The following is a 22,978-nucleotide window of genomic DNA, read 5'->3' on the forward strand; positions in this document are numbered from 1 at the left end:
GGGGGAGGTTGCTGTTGTGTATGAGATGTAATGTAATGAATGTATTGAGCTTGAGTCTGACAAGGTATTGTAAACCGACCTATCAGAACAAAGGAAGTTCTGGAGGGAAGCAAAATGATTGGTCTTTATGTACTGTATTTGATTGGACCTTAGCTGACATGTGGGCGTGGCTTGCCAAGCCCGGACTGTTTAAAAAAGGACCCTGTTGCTCCATAGTTTGTCTCATTCTGGTTCTTCTGACTTCGTGTTCAATAAAGCTGTTATCACCGTTCACCTGCTGCCTCGAGTCTCGTATTCAACAGTTGCTGTCAAGGGAATGTGGCAGGGAAACCTGACGTGAAAACTGCACTACTGGCTGCCACAGCAATAATGCAGAAGTCACACAAGTCTTTTCCTGTGTGGAAACGATTTCAAACCCCAATATAGTGATCTCTTGTGCAGGGGGGTTTCAACATACACATCACAAGACCCCAGCTGCCCAGGAGATTTTCAGTGTGTATGGCAGGACTGCTGGCACCACTTCATGTGCCACTTCTTCCATTTTAGAATAAATAGTTATGGATTTGGGAATACTAAAAAAACACAGAATAAAACCTTACGCAAACTGTGGAGAACTGTATTCACACCAAAGAAACTATACAAACCATTTTCACACAGACCTATACAAAAGATGAAAACACTTATAAAAATGTGTTTGATGTTTAGTTCCTAAAACGCATTTTACGAGATAAAAGAGCTCCCACAACTCACTGCCATGTTTACTGATATGTGCAAGCAAATTATCTGAATTAATACCAGAACTGAAGTTGACTGTTTTTGCAAATCTTCTCACCAAAAATATCTTGCCAGATATATAGGTATGTGAAGGACTGTTTCCTTCCATATGTCCTATTAACAACTATGATAATCAGGCAGAGGAAATGTGAGATATAAATGTCTAAATAAATATTTCTATAAGATGATATTTTCTATATACAAAAGGTGAAAAATCCTAACTCTTTGTAAGTAACCAGACAGGATCTGGATCCTAGTCTGCTCCTCTAAGAGCCAAGCCTTCCTCCAGTAGAAGGAGCCTCTACAGTAAAGCTCCACACTTAGCTGAGTAGTGTGGTGTAATCTAATCCAAGACTTTAACACAGTTTGGCAAATTATTACTTCATGTTTACTACTTGATGGCTGTGTGGCATTCCGTAAATTATACAATATCCTGGCTCTCAGATAAGACAGTCTGCACAACTCCAATGCTTAAAGCTACAAAGAACCTCCAATTAGTATAAGTCATAATTGTGCACTTCCATAACGGGCAATGTGCCTTTAGGATTTTTTTAAAATTAATAATTATTAAATGGTGATTTCTCAGAGATAATTACTTACCAACAACATTTTACCTGTTCTTTTGGTATGTGACACAGTAAACACGGCAGAGAGGCTGATGAAAAATAACCAAGACGCTGTCACACTAGAAGAGTAAAATCCTGATACCTGTGCATACACTTCGGAAATAGTCATGAGATTGGGTCCAAGCAGCTTTTCTGCTGGTGAAAAAAGGAAAAGCAGGTTGCTTACCAGTAACTGGTGATCTTTGAGTGGTCATCTGTGCATTCACACCCATGGGATCTAGGGCGTACGCGCTGGATCGATCGGTGCTGTAGCAAGCTCTTTTAACGAATTTTCACGCCCAGACCTCGGGCATGCGCAGGAACCCCATCGCGCATGCCTAGAGGGGTGGGCGCGGACATCCCGCCAGTTCCTACAAACTGCTGCAAATCAACCCCTATTAAAAATGTAGAAGCTGACAGCAGCGGGGAAGGAGGGCAGGTGGTGTGAATGCACAGATGACCACTCGAAGATCACCAGTTACTGGTAAGTAACCTGCTTATCTTCGACGTGGTCTCTGTGCTTCACACCCATGGGAGATTAGCGAGCAGTAGCCTACCTGGAGGAGGGTGCTGGCAGGTCTTTTACTGTGTAGCCGAAGACAGAATGTGACGTCCCATGTTGGTATTGGTGTTTGTACAGACGTCTGGGGCGTGGTGCCTGATGAAGGTGTGGCCCAGGTAGCGGCTTTGCAAATGTCCGTTATTGGCACTCCTTGGAGGAAGGCAGTGAAAGTCGCAACAGCCCTGGTAGAGTGAGCCCTGATAGGGCCAGGTAATGGCTGCTTGGCGAGTAGGTAGCATAGATGGATTAGACCTACAATCCACTTTGATAGGCCGTGATGCGAGTGCCGGAGCGTACGAGATGAAAAGTTGTGAGTCCCACCTAGTTGGGTGTGTTCTACTGAGATAGAACAGGAGAGCCCGCTTCACGTCCAAGGTGTGGAGTAGTTTGTCTTCCGCTGATGTTGGATTTGGGAAGAAATCAGGGAGGAAGACCTCCGCCCGCAGGTGGAACTCTGACACTACCTTCGGCAGGAAGGAGATGTCCGGGACGAGGCGGACTCCGTCTGGTAAGGTGTATCGTGCCGGAAAACCAATATTTCTCCAACTTGCCTTGCCGATGTGATAGCAATTAAAAAGGCTGTTTTCCATGCGAGGAGTTTGAGGTCACATGTAGCAAGCGGCTCAAAGGGCTTCCTCATGAGCTTTCGTAGAACTAGAGGAAGGTCCCAGGGAACGACTGGAGTTTTGACAGGAGAGTAGAGGTGTAACATACCTTTAAAAAATCGTTTGGAAATCGGATGAGAAAACAAAGTGCATCCGTCAACTGGAACATGGTAGGCCGAGAGAGCGGCCAAATAAACTCTTAACGACGAATGGGAAAGTCCCGAGTCAGCTAAGGAGAGGAGGAATCGGAAAACTCTTTCGAGACCCACTGAGGAGGCTCGAGGGGTGTCATCACCAAGGGAAGAACAGAACCTTCTCCACTTATAATCGTAGCACCTCCGCGTAGTAGGCTTCCTGGAATTCAAGAGGACGTTCACTACTCGGGAGGAGAAGCCGGTGAAACTGACGGCATGGCAGATAATATCACCAGAAGCCAATCGTCTATGTACGGGTAGATGGAAACTCCCCGGAGACGGAGAAAAGCCGTAACTACAATCATAGTCTTTGTGAAGACCCTTGGGGCGCTGGATAGGCCGAATGGAAGGGCTGTATATTGGTAGTGCTGCTGACCAATCGCAAAGCGTAGGTAATGGCGGTGGAAGGGGTGGATAGTAAAGTGGAAACATGCGTTCTGGAGGTCAAGGGTGGCCATCTAGACGTGTTTCCAAAGCAACGGCATAATCTGTTGTAGGGATACCATGCGGAAGCAGTGGTAGGTCACAAAACTGTTCAGTTCCCTTAGATCTAATATGGGTCGAACGCCTCCGTCTCTCTTCGGGACTGTGAAGTATCGGGAATAAAATCCCATCCCTTGGAGGTGTGGTGGTACCTGTTTGATGGCTCCCTTCTGCAGAAGGACGGACACCTCCTCGAGGAGAGGTGGGGAAGGAGGCGTGGAGACGATGACAGGTGTACTGGGGTTCTGGTGGAACTGAATTTTGTAACCTCGGGTCAAGATGGACAGCACCCACTCGTCCGAGGTGATGAGACGTCAGGCGTGAAGAAAGGGAAACAGACGGGTAGGAGCTGACTCGGTGACAGGGAAGTCAAAAACCCTGCTTGGAGGGTTTGGACTGTTTGATGTGTGAAGCTTGTTGGCATGAACCAAATTTTTGTTTCTGAAAAGCAGGTCTTTGGCCTCCCGAAGACACTCGTGGTCTCCATCGCGTGTCTGGAGACTGATGAGTTGGTGTACGTCTCTGCCAGGACCTCGACCTGGTGCGGGAACGGTATTGTTGTTTTGAAGAGGACGAGACTCCTAGAGCTCGAGACGCTTTTATGCTTTTGTCTAGCTCTTGTACAGTAGTGTCTGTGGTAGCATTGAAAAGCCCCAGGCCATCGAAAGGGAGATCTTCTACATAAGATCTAGTATCTATCGCTGTTGTTTTGCCAACACCATGCCCTCTTTTTGTATGACTCTGGTTGCTTGAAGTTTGTCCTCAGGGAGGTGGCTGAGACTTTCAGAGAACCTTTCCCAGAGAGTGTATTGATAGCGGTCAATACAGGCGAGGTAGTTAGTAGCCTTGACTCCCAATGCTCCTGTGGAGTAGAAGCGCCTGCCAAAGGCATCTAATTTCTTTCCTTCCTTGTCAGAAGGTGCGGAATGTGACCTCTTGGATTTGGAGGAAGATGTAATCACCATCGAGTTTGGCTGAGGGTGCGAGAAGAGGAATTCGGCATCTGCCTCTTGGACCCTGTACATGTGGTCCAGTCGTCTTGTGGACACAGGAGCAGACGAAGGTTTTAGCCATGGTGACTTCGCCGCCTGCAGAAGGACTGAAGACATGGGCAATGCCAGGGTGGAAGATGTATCAAGCTGAACTATGTCATAGACTGCATCTGTAGCCTGCGGATGTTGCTGGACGACAGAGAGGCCTAAAGAGTGGGCCATCCTTTTGACTAGATCAGTGTAAGAGGTAAGGTTGTCGGATGGGGATACGGATAAGTCCTCAGCGACATCCTGGTTTGGAGATGTATGGTCGAGAGAGGTATGAGCTTCAGAAGCCTCCATATCTGAGTCCTCCTCTATGAAGTCAGAGGAGTCATGCGGTATTTGGACCAAAGTGTCCTGTTGACAAGTTGTTTGGACGACAGGGACGACCGGGTTTGGAGTGACCGGAGGGTAGAAAGGACAACCTGGTTCCAGAGTATGATGGGAAGGATCGACTATAGGAGGACGGGACAGAGATGCTGAAGATCTCGACATGTGGGGCGATCTCGACCTATGAACAGAGTGGGACGAATAGCGATCCCAATCAGAGTAGCCCGCCAGAGTCAACCACGGCATGGATGGTGGATAAGCTCCATACAGATACCTCAACTGTCGTTGATCCCACGACATTGAGGGGGGCAGGAAGACTCTTGGGGAGCGATTTCTGGACCGTGGACGTCTGGGAGAAAAAGCAGCAGCCCGTCTGTGAGAGCCGTCCCTGTAGTCTTGGTCGCTGATATCGAATGAGCGGGGGAATGCTCTGCACCCATTTGGTGACTTAGGAGTAAGAACGCTCCATTTGTTGGATGGGGGAATCCAATAGTTGGATGGTCGGTATCGGTGGAGGGACTTGGGCCTCCGATATCGATACTGCCATTGGAGCGGGAGGCACGTTAGGGGCATCACCCAGTGCAGACACCGCTTCCTTCCCCTTCTTCGCCACCTTCAGGGGCTTGGAGGTGCCCTTCTTAGCGGACTTGTGATCCTTACTTGCCTTAGCCTTCTTTTTTACTGGCGTGGAACCGGACAATTGTGCCTTCGATGCCGATAGCTTCGGCGTCAGACGGTCGACATCGGAGGCAGGTCTCAATGCCGGAGCTGTCGATGTTGACGGTCTCTCCTCCATCGCTGAGGCAGGAGCAAGGGCCGATTCAAGCAGCGCCACCTTAAGGCGCGCATAATGGTTTTTTCTCATTTGGAGAAACATGCACAGTGGTGACAGGACTCTGGCTGGTGAGACTCTCCGAGGCAAAAAATGCAGAGGGTATGACGCTCGGGAGAAGCAAGTTTGCTACCGCAACCCCTGCACCTATTAAAAAATCCCCACTTCTTCTCCATAAAAGAAAAGAAGATGAGGGAACATTTGGGGGGGGGTAGCCCGAAGGCCTGAGGTAAAGCCCCCTCAACCGAAAGCAAAAAAAAAAAAAATTAAACTGTTTTTGAAGAAGAACAAACAAAAAATAAAGTAAAAGAAGTTTGGAAATAATTCCTAAGAGCTGTGAGGTGAGCTAACAGCGAACCGATCAGACCGACGAAGAAGAGGTCTATACTCAACGCGGCGGTAAGAAAGAAACTGGTGGGATGTCCGTGCCCACCCCTCTGGGCATGCATGATGGGGTTCCTGCGCATGCCCGAGGGACTGGGTGCGAAAATCCGTTAAAAGAGCTTGCTACAGCATCGATCGATCCAACGCGTGCGCACTAGATCCCATGGGTGTGAAGCATAGAGACCACATCAAAGATAGAGGGGTCCCCACTGCCTAAGAAAAAAACCTATACTGGGAACTATGGAAGCTGCATAGACAAAAGGCATGTAGAATAGGGACTGTAATTTAGGGAACTGGATGGGACTTGATGAAAAAGCTGGCTGGATCCAACTTGTGACTTTTGTTCCTGTTGTGTTTTTCAGTGCTCAAGTAGGGGAAAGGGGCAGAGACAATGGAAGCCTAATTTGAATTCAGAATTTAATAAAAACTGGTTAAGTCCCACAAAGCACAAATAAAGCCATTTGATACATCTTTTAGCTCTTTCTAGCAGGCATGAAAGCAATGCTGTCTGCTGAAGCAGATGACAGATGATGGCTTAAAAGTAAACATTATTTATATTTTTGTAACAGATTTCTAGTTACTCATATCTTTATCATGCATCGGTATACAATCAGCAAAGAATTTGCTCAGTATCAGTCACTGGCTACATAATGGACACTTGCCATGAGAATTTGTTTTACAGAATATTCAGACATGAAAATCACTTTAAAAACTTTTGAATACGCTATTTATTCTTTCCTCTCCCCCAGGCATAAAATAATAATTCTATAGAAAGAACAATTTATTTTGTGAATACATGAATTTCAGGCCTCAAGTATGTCCGGAATCCACTCCTTCTAACCTAGAAGTCGGGCTCTTCTCTAAGGTGTATGAAAGTTGGTTGTGCTTACTTCACCGGGGAGGCAAAGACCTGCATATGCTCAGAGACAATATATAACCCTCTCTGATGTGACAGATATTCAAAAAAGCTTCTGGAATTCATGTTTTCTATAATATTTTAGAGGCCACAAAAATCGGCACTTTTTTTTTTTGCAAATAGTCCTTAAAAAGGTTAGAAGAAGCAGGCATCGATTTTTCCAAATGTTGACACTCTGTAGTATTCAGCACACAGGTACTATTAATAGTACAAATGTTCCAGATTCATCATAAGTGATCTTTGGGATTAAATTTCTTATACAGATCCAGCAGCACACATGTACAAGCTAATGTTCACAATCAACAGAACTTTATGTTAGTCTACTCCATACCCACACAATTTCCCAGCTGTTTTCCTTATCCATTCATCCTGCATACCACTGACAGAGCAGTGTGATGATGGCATCCATGTTAAGGGAACAAAGCATCAAAGAAAAGCCAGGTAAAGTAGGCATATTTTCCCTAGAAGCTGCTTAACAGGTGGCCAAGCAAGAGGGTTTCAACACACCAGGGGGCAAACTGTTTATTAGATGGCTTGCAGGTGCAGAAGATCTACAGCCAGCCAGCAGGATATGGTCCAAGTTAACCAAGTATTTCCGTTGCTTTCATCCCTAAGCAATCTTCAAAAATAATTTGCATGCAAATAGCATAACTTTTCTCCCCTGCTTTTGAACTGCATACATATATGCACAGAAGTGCACATATGAGAAGAAAGAGACTACAGAAAGAACTGACATGTTTCTGCAACAATTCTAGGAAACTGATGTGGGATACTGTGCTGACTTCAAACATTGCGACCAATTTCAGATTGATGGTTTGCTCTCTTATTCTGATGTGTACTCTTGATTCACTGTTTTTATAACTTATAAAATACAAAGCAAAATAAAGTTGACATAAAGTTAGCACAAATATGTAAAAAAAAAGAAAAATCCCCCAAAAGATTGCCTTTTACTGTTACAATTGCCAATTACACTTCTGTCCCACAAGAAGAAAAAACAATGCTCTTTTGTCATCAGCAAAAAAAGAGGGGAGCGGAAGAAATAGGTAACTGAATTATAAACTAATTTAATTTATACAGAAGACTTAGGAAATAAATTTTTGAAAGAAAATTTTGAAGAAAAACTATGTGCTGTGAAAAATAATATCCATCAGGTGGGCTATACAAGACCTGAGTAAATGACGTGCCATTTTTAAATTAAAGGAGCAATATAAATAAGTCACTGATTTCAAATGATACTATCTACCAACAGGTCTCCCCCCATGCATGTAGGCACAGAGAAAATTAAATACATGCCTAAGAACATAAGGTTCATGGGAAGGACAAAGTTATTGATGGTCAACAGGAATTCAAATACTCACTGAAACAAAGGAACGCATGGTATAGTTTAATTAGCATATTACAAGATTCAAATACAAAGAAATTAAAATGCAACAAAACTTTACTGAGAAAGAGTAGGGGTAGAGTTCAAGAAAAAAAGGAACAGCGTTACTGGTGATTGATAAAATGTATAGCACACTGCATCAGTTTCCTTAACATTTAGGAAAATGGCAAATGCTTATTTTATACAATCAGACAAGCCAGAAGATATTGGAAAACTGTCCTTAAACTTACAGGAACGCATGGTATAGTTTAAGTAATTAGCATATTACAAGATTCAAATACAAAGAAATTAAAATGCACCAAAGCTTTACTGGCTCTTGAGGAAAGGAAAAAATCAGCTAGAAAAAAGATACAAGTTACTTTTTAAAAAGATTTTAGTTTCAGGTAAAGGTGTTCAGTCAGTGGAGTAAGGGGGTGTGCGTGTGTCCCATTTCATAGTATCTCCTCCACTGCAGATGTGTTATGGTTAAGAGAGGAGCAGCTAAACAGTTAATCCTAGCAAGTTCTAGGAGGAACACTAGTGGCACACTGCCCATCATTCTTTCAGACAGAGCTTGTCAAAAAAAAAAAACCAACACAAAAAACAGGGCAGCTTGTCCAGCTCAGCAGACTACTGATTATACTAGCGAACTCAATGGGGCTCCCAGCCAACCCCTGAGACCGCTGCCAGCCCCTTGGGTATTCAAAGGCCAAGTTCCAATGTGGTTTTACTTCTGCCAGAATCACATGATGTCAGTGCTATTTTCTCCGGACCAGAATAACCAGTCATTCAGGTTACAGCAAATGATATACAAACAAACTATCAGTTCAACAAGGCTCGCACTTAACTTCAAGAGGTTACGCACACAAAAGGTGCTGCACACCTTTTTTGTCCTGTGTTTAGGGGGAAGGGATAGGAAATCTCTCAAAACCTCTTCAATACGATCTAGATTTCTACCAACTTGGTAAAAATCGTGACAATATTCACTTATGGAAGGGAAATGTTTCTAGAACTCTTTTTAAAAGTGATCACTCAATTTAAGATAGCTAAAGTGCAAGCAAAATATTTGACAGCGGGTCCCACTGGAGTCAGTGAGCCTTAAAGTGCAGTTTTAAATAGAGTTACACCCTTTTTAGACCACTGACTTCAATGGACTTAGAAGGGTGTAACTCTGCATAGGACTCCACTGTTATTTTGTGGTAAACGTACAGATAAGCTGCATGTGTCAAATGCTTACAAACAGCAACATGTGCAGAACAGAAGTGAAACACATTTCTAGGTATCTTACAAGGGATTTTATAGTCTGCTAGGAGCCAAAGTGCCTAAAAAATGCCAAATTCCAAAGCTCCCATAAAATCTCCATTTAATACAATACCCACAGATAGATCTCTCTTTACAATAAGAGTAGTTCAGCAGTAGAATTGGCTGCCTAGAGAGATGGTGAGTTCCCCCTCACTGGCAGTCTTCAAGCAGCGACTGGATAAACACTTGTTAAGGATGCTTTAGGTTGATCCTGCACTGTGCAGAGGGATGGACTAGACGTCCCATATGTCCTTCCAAGTCTGTGATTGTATTTCACCAAATTCTCACTGAATAGGTTTTTTCCCCTTTTGTTCACAACATGACAAACCATTTCAGAAAGTGTCAGCTCTTGCTCTTCACCCCAAGTCAATGTAGAAGTATGAATAATAATAATAAGAGACTGGATTTATACCCTGCCTTTCACTACCCGAAGGAGTCTCAGAGCGGCTTACAATCTCCTTTCCCTTCCCCACAACAGACACCCTGTGAGGTAAGTGGGGCTGAGAGAACTCTCTCAAAAACTGCTTGTGAGATGGCTATATGGTAGGTAAATAGATATCTATGTACGAGGTATATTAATTAGTTATGAAGATGTAATGCTCTCATATTGTTTGTTTGTTTGAAAATAATAAAAAAATGTAAAAAGAACTGCTCGTGAGAGAACAGCTCTGAAACAACTTGTAACTGACCCAAGGTCACACCAGCAGCTGCATGTGGAGAAGTGAGGAATTAAAGCCAGTTCTCCCAGATCAGAGTCCACGTTCCTAACCACTAAACCAAACTGGCTAGATCAACAGGGAAGTCTGACAATCCATTCACCCCAACTCCTAAAATATGATCAGCACATTAAAATTGCTCATACCAGTTTCTAAATAAAATAAAATTTTAAAAACTTAAAAAGTAAACAAAGCATATAATAAAATCACTAAGCAGATGGGGAACTAATTAAAACCCAAACCAGCCTTTTAAAAACATTAATTAAATGTAGCAATTGAATTATCAACAGTATAAAGAGATAAGACGCTGAACTGCAGGCTGGGAGGTCGGTAGTTCAGCAGTTCGAGATCCGAGTGCCACATGACAGAGTGAGCTCCCGTCTCTGGTTCCAGCTCCTGCAAACCTAGCAGTTCGAAAGCAAGAAATTGCAAGTAGATAAATAGGTACCGCTTTGGTGGGAAGGTAACAGCGTTCTGTGCACCTTGGCGTTTAGTCATGCTGGCCACATGACCACGGAAGCATCTTCGGACAGCACTGGCTCTTCAGCTTGGAAACGGAGATGAGCACCGCAACCCTAGAGTCTGATTTGACTGGCTTTCAAGCAAGGGAACCTTTACCCGTTAAAATTGCTCATGGCAGTTTCTAAATAAAATAAAATTTTAAAAAACTTGAAAAGTAAACTTAAAGCATATAATAACATCACTAAGCAGATGGGAAACTAATTAAAACCCAACCCAGCCTTTTAAAAACAATAATGAAAAGTAGTGATTAAATTATCAACAGCATAAATGGTGTAAAAATTTCCAATTTAAAATGCTTGGTAAAACAAGGTTATAATCTGGGACCAAGACAGAACCAGACTCAGCACCAGACAAAGGAATAAGAGAAGCCTGTTCTACAAATGAGACACCACAAATGAAAAGATCTTGGTCTATATGATTGATAGCACTGATAACCAAAACAGCAATCTTATCTGGGTTTTTCTGCTTGCCAGTATTCATTTTTTTCCTTCCAGAGAAACCTTACACTTACATAATCTGACAATACTTCTTTTATAATCCTACCAATGAATAACCATATGGTTTTGTCCTCTATTAAAGCACTTCTTAATGAAAAGAAGAACAACATTCTAACCAAGAAGATATCCTTGTAGATACTGTTACCAAAACTGATCTCAGCTAGGTAGAGACAATAAAGCATAATGGAGAATCTCTTGCAAGCTACATGTCATTGTCCTATGCAATTGAGACAAATAACCATGTTATGTTGGGGAATCCCCAGCTGGCACAGAGCTGGCATAGTTGGCTCCAGCCCTACTATCAGAGGAAGGAAGTCAGGAAAGACTGTAATAAAATTAAAAAGCGGCATAGATAAATTCTAGGGCATACCTTACAGGTAGGTTGATAAGAAGGGTAAAATTAAAAAGCGGCATAGATAAATTCTAGGGCATACCTTACAGGTAGGTCTATGAGAAGGGCAAAAGGGGATGTTCTGGTCTCCAGTTCTAACAGTTAGATGTATTAGTAGCCATAGGTCATCTGAACAAAAGGCTGGGGACCTCAAAAGCTTCAAAATGCCCCCTTCCCATTTAATTTGAAACTCCTGAATGTAAAACTAGCTTGTCAGGGAGAAACTAGTTATGTCAGTCACTAAGGATGGACACGAACAGCATTTTTGCATGAATCTATATGAACCAAGGGGGTGATTTGCAAACCAAACCAGTTTGTAATATGTCCGTAACCCCTGCTCCAAGCCATTTAAACCACTGCTTTCTGTTCTCCGTGGCACTGCTTTCTGGTCTCCATGGCTTTCCACGGGGAGCAGAAAGCAGTGGTTTAAATGGCCCCCAACCATTTAAACCAAACAGCTGAATAGCAGAGCACCAATAATTTGTTTGGTTTAAATGGCACAGAGCTGAACCCAAGAAAGCCCCTTTAAACAGCTGAGCCCTGAAGAACAAACTGCTTCACATGGGTCCCTGCCACACGGGACGGCTGAAACGCGGCTAATCAGAGCCGCACCAAACTTGAGACGCCGCGGCGGGATCCCACGGATCCCCTCAGCTGCGGCGCATCGCTCCCCGGCACGATCAGATGCCGGGGAGAAAGCGACGGTGCGAAGGGGAGCCTGGCGAACTGCGCATGCTCACACATGCGCAGTTCGGCCAGGAGCCAGGATGCGCCGGCGCAAGGACAGGCCGGCGATCCCACGGCCAGCGTTGCTGCGGCCCTTCCAAAAGAACCACCTCGGGAGGTGGTTCTTTTTTGGAGCGGATCAACGCTGGAAGGGACGGATCAGGGACGGAGACGGTACGCTCCCCAGATGTTGCGGTGGGATCGCGCCCATTTGCTCCGCCCCCGTTCCGTCCCACTCCCGGCCCAAAAGGCCTCGTATGGACAGGACCCTTGATCAGCTGTTTAAAGGGGCAAACTGCTCCATGTGAATAAAGGGGCTTTCCTGGGCTGCCAGCCTCCGGTCTCACTGCCTAAAAAAGCCTCTGTTTTTTTCTCCCTGTGGCTTTTCACAGGGAACAGAAAGCAGTGGTTTTTTAAAAAACCTGTTTTTTGTGACGAAAGCAGGGGTTTAAACCTGGGAGGGCTTCTAGTGTCCTAGCCCCACTGCTGGACCTGCTGATGGCACCTGGTATTTTTGGCCACTGTGTGACAGAGTGTTGGCCTGATCCAACATTGGCTTCTCTTATGTTCTTCACGAACCGCCACAAACTGTATCAAAATTCATCAAAGGTCAAGGCAGTTCTTCAGTTTGTGAACATTGCTTCCAAACCACCAACCAGCCAAAATCTGTGATAAACTTTAGTTTTTCAGCTGGTTTATGCCCATTACTATCAGCCACATTTGAACACGTGAAGTTGCCTTATACCGAATCAGACAATTGGTCCCAGACAAAGTACTTTAATGTTTCCTTCTACCTGATCCTTTGAACAGGAAATGCCAAACACCGGACCTGGGTCCTTCTGTAATCAAAGCAGGTACTTTACCACTGAGCCATGCTGCTCATCAGGGGTCATTTGGGGCCGGAGTGCACCGGAGCGCCGCTCCAGCAGCCCAGGAGCTGGCACAAATAGCAGTGGCGACAAGCTCCCCGCCCACGTGCACCTTCTCTCTAGAGGTGCGCCGCAGCAGTGGCGCGATCTTTCCACTGTATTCTATGGCCCCATAGAATATAATGGAAAGATCATGCCGCAGCCCCTTCACTTCCCCCCCCCCAGCCCGCCTTGGCAGGCTGGCTGGAAAAGGAAGATTTTTGAAGATGCCTCCCCCTTTTGCTTTCCCTTGTGACGTCACTTCCGGTGATGTCAGGGGGAGGGGTGGCATATGCTAATGAGCTATTATGCTAATAGCCTATTAGATATGCTAATGAGCTCCTGCAGCTCTTTTTTTACGAAATGACCCCTGCTGCTCATACATCCTTTGTCCTAATGTCCTACTTTTTAGACATAGGAAATACTTCACAGAAGATAACATCCAAGCATGCAACTCAGCATGTGCCAAAAACCAAATTGAAACCTACAATTTAGTGGTATAGTAACAGAAGAACTGTGCAAGTGTGAATTTTCATATCCTATAGTCTTCCTCAAAGCAATACAAGAAATTGTGTTCTGATTGAACACCAATGCAAATATGTCTGGATTGTATGAACCAATCTAGTATATCTCGATATGTGGGATGCAAGCTCATGGTTTTCTAATGAACACCGAATATCACAGTGAACGTGGTAAACAGTCATCCATGCAATGGTCACTTCGAGGCTGGACTACTGTAATTCACTCTATGTGGGGCTGCCCCTTGTGCCTGACCCGGAAGTTTCAACTGGTCCAAAATGCAGCCACATGGGTCCTTACAGGAACCCCTCGAACAGCACATATTTTACCAATGAGCTGCACTGACTTCCAGACTAGGCTCAAGGTTTTGGTTTTGACATTTAAGGCCCTTAGCAATCAGGGACCTACATATCTTCGGGACAGCCTCTCCCAGTATACCCCTGGAAGAGCATTACACTCAGGAAATAAGAACTTGCTGGTGGTCCCCAGCCTGAAAGAAGTCCGGCTGTCCTTAAGCAGGGCCAGGGCCTTTTCAGCCTGGTAGAGCGCTCTGCTGGAAGACATCCATGCCCTGTGGGAGCTGCTACCTTTCTGCAGGGCATGTAAGGCAGAGATGTTCTGCTGGCTTTTGACTGAAAATAGTGACGGGACTTCTTCTAGCACTCTCATATAATTCCCCATTCCCGATAACCCCTCCCCCCAGGGAGACTGGGGAGCTAGGATTTTCTGCCATTTTAAACATTCTATATGTACTGTTTTTATCTACTATTATTTATTGGACTGTTTTAATGTGGTTGGATGAGATTGCATATTACTTGTTGTAAGTCACCCTAAGCCCTACTTGTAGAGAAGGGCAGCCTAGTAGATCCAATTTAATTAATAAATAAATAAGATAAACAAATAGAAGTGTTTCCAAAGATGATATCTTTTGATATAAAGCTGTAAACCATTGTTTAGGATTCATGGAATAAAATTAAACTCGTCATATATTCTCTGTATGCCTGTCTTCTGTCTAACCTGTTTAAAGTTTGCCGATTGACTGTATTTTCCTCATTTTTCAGGTGGGTTTTTAAAATGATATTGCAAATTGTACCGGCTTTTATAAAGTGTTGTTATGATTCTCAAACTTGTTTATTATAATAATGATAATATATCAGGTGATTCTCTGCATGGTATAGTCTGTCAGTTGAACCTTTTGCCCTCCCACGTAGTTAGGTACCACCTCTAAGACACAATTAATTGCTGGCATAATGCTAAGGGTTAATTTCTAATTACCAAACATTGTTTTTATGACACAAAGATATATGATCCACTGAAGGGAAATAACTATGCTTTCTACTGAAGGCAGAACACCTATTGTTTGTTTGTTTTAAACAACCAGTTTTCCATAGGATGATATGGTTGTGCTAAAACAAAACAGCCACATTATTCAGATGTCTCATATTTCTGGGGGATCATATCACAAATGTGTGGATTATTTTTTCCATGATATGAATCCCTGCAATCCCTTCCAATATATAAGGTGGCATGGGTAAAAAAGCCAGTGTGCATGTTGTAAAAGAATCTCCCAAGACTGTGCAGGAATCTCAGAGTTACAAGTTTTCAGTTTGACACAGACAATGGAATGGAATCTCAGACTGGTCACTCCCTCAGGAATAGCAAATCAGAGAAAGGAAAATTTGAGTGACCTTGAAATAATGAAAGGGCTGAATAAAGGGACAGTTTTGTTGTGTTGCATGGTAGCTTATTACATAGCACAAGGCCTTTGACTATTTAGTGTGTGCGTAACAATACCACCCACAGGCGTCATCAAAGATCAGCACAACATTGTTCCATGAAATCTACGAATCCATAAGAGAGCACGGTAAGTGCCTCAAAGAATTTACATCCTGAAACACAGCCATGGAAAAGAGCAAACAAAAAATGTGACTTGTCACAGCTATCAAGAAAGAGTACTGAAGCAAACAAGTTATGTTATTGAAGTCTGTGCTAACTGTCCCAACAACAGTAACAAAGGGCAGAATGATAAAATGAGAGATATGTGTAAAATAATTAACATTATGGCAAAGGAAATGCATACACACAGAACTGAAGATAATCTGCTGTACAACTGAAACACCTGACCAACTGAACCACCAATTTAAAAAAATCTGAGCACTATAACAACGGGCTGCAAGCTGAACATATACTTGCATTAAGAGGACAACAACATTTTGAGATGGTTAGCAGAAGTGCCTATACCCAAAATAGTTAAGGGCTGGCCCACAACTGCAGAATGGCCACTCCCCCACCCCCTTTAGCAATCCTGATTATTTCCTCCTGATTGCTTCCTAGGTAAAGAACTGTATGGAGCAATACACATACCACCTACATGGACCTACAATCCTTTATGTAGATAAGGAATGCATTCAAATAAATTCATGCTGGACTTAAAATGAAGGCCAGATTATGATGTTATACAGCAGCACCATACCTTCTCATGTAATTAGGTAATATTAAAAAAGGCTGGGACTATGTGTTAATCCAATTTTCTGGGGTTGACACTGGCTTGCAAAGAAGCTACAATGTGGTTTAGGACTTCCCACATTACCCAACGACATAGAAAGTAGTGCTGCTGATGCTGCTTCCACAATGTTCCCTGTAAACTGTGTAGCCTTGTGAGCAAAAACTCTACCTTGTGAGCTGCTGGCATTAAAGTTGTGAGCAAGCAACTTGGCTACTGCATAGATTAGTTTGCTCTGGAGCCCTCCTTCCTGAGCCAAGACAAAAATGTGTGAGCTGGAGGCTAAAAACCTGTGAGCTAGCTCACACTAACTCAGCTTAGAGGGAATACTGGGCTGAAGTGTGGCTTTTTTGAGCCGCATCAAAAGTGAAGCACAGCGGAGGGATCAAACAGATCCCCCGAGCCACTGCGCAGTTGCTCCCCAGCAGGATCAGATGCCAGGGGAAGCCACAGATCGGTGAGCGAGGCGAGCCCGCTGCGCATGCGCTTGCATTTGCAGTTCTACAGGGCTTCCATATGCTGCAGGGAGATGGGGAGACGGGGAGATGGGCGTGTCGGCAATCAGACGCTGGCCCGTGCTGCGCATCAACAGGTAGGTAGTACTCTTTTGGTGCTACCTTTTTGCGGTGGGTTTTTGGCTGGAAGGGACGGATTGGGGACGGGTGCACACCACTTCCCAGATGTTGCGGTATGATCGCGTCCGCTTGATGCGCCCCTGATCAGTCCCTCCCGCAGGGCAAGTCCTCCCGTCTGACCGGGGCCTACGTTCAAAGGTCATGTGATACAAGGTGTCTACAATACCTGCACCATAGTTGCATACTATACATAAGTTGCATAAGATATGGTATCTTAAGATGTCTCAGGGGATACTTTAAGACTCACTTTGTTCTGATGACAATTTGCTAAGGTATAGCTCCCTTTTCCCCTGAACATTCACTTGAATTTATGGGAGAACAATGGTGGGCTTGCATGTTGCAAACAACTTTCTGGAACCAGAAAATAGGAACCAGATGTTAGGTTTCCCATCCCCATTCCAGCACACACCCCCAAACCCTATTATGTAGTACAAGTGGCTTCTGCTTCCCTATATATTCTATTTGATTATATACAGTTACCAGTCACACCTGTCGTTATCTTGGGGTCCTTAAAGTATGCTACTGGCCCCTTCTCTTTCCAACTGATTAGTAAATTTGTTTTTTTCCCAAGTGCCTAGGGTAAGAATAAGTGAGTTCTGACTGTTGAGTTTCTTTTATTTGCTTTCACTAAAAGAGAGGAAATACAAACCACTCATTTCTTGCTACAATAAACTTTCAAAATCCATGGTCTAAATTAATATTAAAATTGGCAAGTGATGATGGAGGGGGGAAAACCAAATGGTGGCAATGCTACATTCCTTTTTTAGTCCTCCTAAGGTCACTATTGTGAATACATTGACTTTCAATCTTTAATTAGACAATTTAATGCCTTTTTTATTTATATATGCAGTTTGGTGGGACAAGAAACCTGCTTCTGCAGGCCCCTACAAGGGGCCATTTCAAATCACTGTCTTGATAAAGGAGGACATTTTGTCATGCAGGTAATCTGCTTCCAGATTAAGAACATTTACTTTCTTCCTGCTGGATTGTTCCCACAGATACCAGCACAATGCAACCTATGCAATTAGTTTTCACAGGTGGCTGTTTTGCCTCCAGTAAAACTGCTTTCTTTCTCCTCCTGCAAGTCATAGCAAAGCAAATGTATATTAAAAACATTTCAGATATGAAATAAACACTTTCATAAAAGCAGCTGTGATGCAATGCATCATTTCTGTCTGACCTGAGTTATGGAATGAACTTCAGTTGCCAGGATCAAAGCTGATGGGTGAGGAGGGAGGGAGAGCTTTTGGAGTGACTGCGCTCAGAATAGCACAACAGTTAGGTAAGTTCAAAATATCTACAAGTCGGAGCAAATTAAATGAAAAATACACTTTCTCCTCTGTACCGTTGGTCAGCCTACAAAACCACTCCTGTTCAAAGCAAGATGTTCATTTTATGTTAGTAACTACAATATTAAAACATATCTTGGGGGCTCATTTCATGCCACACGTACCTCCTCAAAGAAGGGGGGGGGAGTGGGAGTTTAAAGTCCTGGGCACTGCCTGTTCTACACAAACACCAGTATATTTCTGGCATAGACATAATCTTTATGAATGGCTGCAGGTTAAAGAGGAGTTGTATTTTAAATAAATGAGTTCTCATGATATTCAAAAAGTGAATTTCAGAGGAAAAAGAATTACAGTGTCAACACATCTCTCTTCAACTAAACATCTGTTAAAACTGTTTCTAGGTCAAGGGTCTCAAACTGTTAAACACTGGGGGTCCAGGCACAACTTTTTTCCCAAGGTTTTTCAGGACTGTGTAAACCTGAATACTCCCATATTCCTTAGACATTTGGATACAGGTATTAAAAAGATATTTCTTTTAGTCCGCACTGAAAATCTATACTTCATATACTGTTTAAAAATATTTAAATTGTATTTTTCCATACCTAAAAAACAGCCTGCACACACACACACGCGTGCACAGACGTTCCTTGAAGTTCCATGAACAAGGTTTTGCAAACTTTGCAAGCCTGAACATATGATGAGAAACAAGAGTCTACCCACAAGCTACCATTCCTGGCAACTGCAACTCTGCTGCACAACATAAGATTTTAAAGCACTGGTTTAGTAAACATGACCTTGGTGCTTCCTAAAAACTAGTCTACTTTTTAAAAATGTGGTTCTCCATTAAGAGAATATCATAAATGGAACAGAGAAAAACGGCATTTATTAATTTCAAGAGCTGAATAGAGAATGTTAAGGCCCTTCAAATCAGCTTGCGGAAGAGCATTATGTGAATATAAAAAAGTCATGGAAGAGGGTGATGAGTCCAGCACCTTTATTATATGCCTAATTGTGAAGGCGAATTAGTTAAGAATTTGACAGTGTAGGCAAAGGATTTCTAAGAAATTTACCAATGCTTGTACTAAAATATGCAAATCAGTCTTTCCAAGTAGCACATCAGGTGCAGAGACACTAGGGAAACCACATGAAATCAAAATCACTTGGAAGGATTTTGGGGTGGATTCCATCCTATTGGCATAATATTTAAACTCAAGCCCAAGACTGCAAGCTAAAATTTCAGTTAAGGGCCTCAACTCAGCTTGAGCAGAGAATTTTCTCTCAGTTACCCACTTGCAGTATTGGTGACACTCACAGAAATTCTCTGAAATCCCTTTACTGGGTTTACAGTAACATATGTTACTTGATACGCTACAAAGCCTTTGTCAGATTCTTAAGAGGCCAAATGAAGAAATAATTCTGCACAGAAGCACCCCAAGAGATATGTACAGCTGGCGGGTCATATATTGGCCATTTTTGGCACTACCATAAAGAATTAAACAGATGTCCTATTTAGGATTCAAATTAAAGATGAACAAAAACACCAAGTACAGTGTACAAGGCAATGAGCACATTTGGTCGGTGCATTTTCAACAACAACAACAACAAAGGATTTTAGTGTTTCACAGGATTCTGGAGTTCCAGTGCAGGTACACAGTTTAAAGGGCTCAGGATTTTTCAGTGGCTGCCACATGCTGTGGAACACCCTCCAGGCTTTCTGGCAAGGCGGCAGAGCTGTTTCAGGAACATTTGAGGCAGCCTAAACTTGGGCAAAGGGGGAAGATCTTCCTGGGTCATAAGATGTTTTTATATTTATTGTTTTAATGCTTATTATTTTATTCAATTGTTTTATATTGTTGTTGCCTGTATCAGGTCCTGAAAGGCATAGGGGAACAATCTAAATAAACAGATATCTGGTAAGCTGAACATTATTGGGCCTTATTTCTGAAGCTATCCACTGGCCATGTGTTAGGAATTGTTTCCAACTATCAGTATAAGCAGCATATAATATTTCCATGCCGTCTGTGATGCACAATCCACTTATTTTATATTCCCCAAAAAAAGACAATCTGTACACACAGTTTTGAAAAACAGATAATACATTAACAAATACTATCCCTGAAGTTAAAATTCCTAGATCACTGGTTTGCGGATCCGCACAAACAGAAATAAGAAGATAAAACCTGTGTGTGGGTTGTTTTCCTTAAAAGCCCAAGATCACACAGAGGCAAAATTCTACAGAGGTCAGAACACCAAACGGCTTAGTTTTCAGTCCAGTCTATTTGTCTCTTGCACATAATTCTACTGTTCCCTCCCCCCAATCATAACAAATTAGTCTAACACTTGATATTTGTCATATCTTAATAAGGAAGAAAAGCCTCAACAGGAAAAAAAAATCTAAGTCGGGAGGTGACAGGAAACAAAACACCATTTTGTCCTGAATTTGCACAACCTAATTTATAGTAATACAACAGAACCTAAGAGTTCTGGTTAATGTCAGTGCAGCAGCACTCATTACATATGTTGATAGGTATGAAGCAAAGTCTCTGTAGGCCTTTCAAAAATTGCACACAGCCGATTTAATGCAAACCAGAAGACTCTGGCTGCTGGATGAACATTCAGATTCATTCCCATATGGATATTAAGAGGAGGGGGCTTTTTTCCTCATTTATTTACAGTTGAGGGGGTGAGTCTTCAAGAGTGAACATGAGGCCAGCTAACTATGGATTTGGTTTGTGGGAAGACACCTCCCACTTCCACAAAATTCTCCAACCAGTGCAGAGAAAGAATCTCAGTTGTATGTAACCTCTTCCCCCACCTAGCATCTGCCTTGCCCAATCTCGTCTGGGCTGGCTCCAATAACAACATCTGCTTGGCAGCTTTTCAAACCCATGGATAGTTATCTAACTGAGGCTTTTGTGCTGCACTGTTTATTCTGTGTGAAGAAATGCCTCTTTAGTTGAAAGAGTACTTTAGAAAAGCTGTGCAGCTATTAGCAAGTGAAGCACAAGGCTAATAACCCCCACCTGCTCATCAAATTAATTATGACATCTGAATCATTATAACTCAGAAAGAACACACGACTCTGCAGACTTGTCACATACAGAAATAAACATACTGTACATTATAACAAAAAATAAAATAATAACAATAACAACAACAACAACAACAATAATGATGATGATAAAATGAAAGTGAGGGAATGAATCCAGCAGGGACAATATCTTTAAAATTCACTTTAGGATTGCCTTTAAAAAATCTAACTGTTCACTTATTTTTCAATGACACTACCCTAGAAAAAGGAAAACTGATCTATCATTTAGACAAAGAACTTGGGAGCGGGGAGGAAAACAGCTTACTGATTTTAACATAGCAAGTGCACAAGTTTGGGACATTTAATCCAAGTAGTATGTAAAGGAACAAGTCCTTAAACTCCACACATTTCCATCTCAAATGGGCTATATGGAATGAGCACACATCACTATCAGTTTGCTGTTATAAAACAAAAGACGAGAATACTGTATACAAAAGTTAAACTGTATGTTTTTACTGAGATACCTGGAAAATAATACAGGGATTAAAAACAATCATCATAAAGCCTAGACTTGCTGAAAAAGAATTTAGTGAATTGCCCATTCACTCACAGTGTATAACGTCTCAATCACACTTCACTCTACAATTCTATAATGTAAGAAATTATTTCAATCCCAAAGCTACTAAAATGCAGCATTTCAATTGTACTGGATTGTTACACATATGCATTTCTGGTATTTACAGCTCAAGTACGCATTTTTTACAGCACCTTTCTGGAAATGATTAAGGTTTTCCACTATGAACGACATAGCTCTGTGTTTAGCCCTGCAAATCTGAATTTGCAGAATTAAGATACAGGGCTAAGAAAATCCAGTTTCATCCTTTTAGGAATTTATGCATTTGAATTGTATGTATGTAGTCTTAAAGGGGGCAACTAAACACCACAATGACACTTTAAAACACAGCACTTTTATTTAATATGTTCTATTTGCATTAGACCTCTGAGGAAGGCCTGTGAAGGCCGAAACGTGTTAGGTCTATTTCATCAGCCTTTGTATTTTTATATTTGTATATGAGGTATGAATGGGCCCTTATTTGTTATTTTAATTTGTGTTTAATAAATACATGTATATTTTTGTATGTTTCATAATTAGATTTTTAGAGTCGGCCCTCTTCTATTCTTGACTAACCTTTTTAGGTTCTGATGTCAAATACATCAACATTCTACATATAATTTTAAACCACTACAAAATTTAAGGCACTGAAACTTTAAAAATTAACCTCAATATAATTTACTGCGACTGAAAGCTAGGTTTCTTTTATAATATTATTTTCTATTTAAAACTTCCTTTTAATTCTACTGGTATTTAGCTAACAGCAGCAAAATATTCCCTGTATTCTTACAGCATATATAAGTGTCTTAAAAGTATACATGGCACTGTCTAAGAGACAGCAGTACTGACTCACACATACCTGTTTTAGAACATATTTGAAATTGGGGTGAGCAACAACCACCACCATTTGCAAATAAAACTTCACAGTGTTTTCTCATTAAGAATGGTTTCAGAGTTACTATTAAAATGTTAACGAGCTGTTCCTCGTTTTAAGAATCTATACAATAATTTAATTTGGGATTATTATGTACTTACATATTTGGTTTTGTTTGATCTGTAATTTTCTATAATTGATTCATTTTTACTAAACATAAAAATGGCTCTGTCAAATCACAGAATGATGCACAGCCTGCAAAACCTGACCATGAACTGAATGTGACAACCAGAGGTCATTTCGGGGGGGATCGCAGTTCCCCCGGGTGAGGTACGGGGGGCGGGGCACATGACGAAGCCCCGCCCCCTGCTTC

General features: G+C 42.4%; 1 protein-coding gene across 9 annotated transcripts in view; it reads right to left on the reverse strand.

The window, feature by feature from the left end:
* Positions 1-22,978, reverse strand: part of NFIB (nuclear factor I/B) — a 276,171-nt gene that overhangs the window by 194,952 nt on the left and 58,241 nt on the right. The window lies entirely within an intron of this gene.

This window comes from Gekko japonicus, unplaced genomic scaffold (assembly GCF_001447785.1).
Source record: "Gekko japonicus isolate JY-2015 unplaced genomic scaffold, Gekko_japonicus_V1.1 scaffold191, whole genome shotgun sequence".
NCBI classification, from domain to species: domain Eukaryota; kingdom Metazoa; phylum Chordata; class Lepidosauria; order Squamata; family Gekkonidae; genus Gekko; species Gekko japonicus.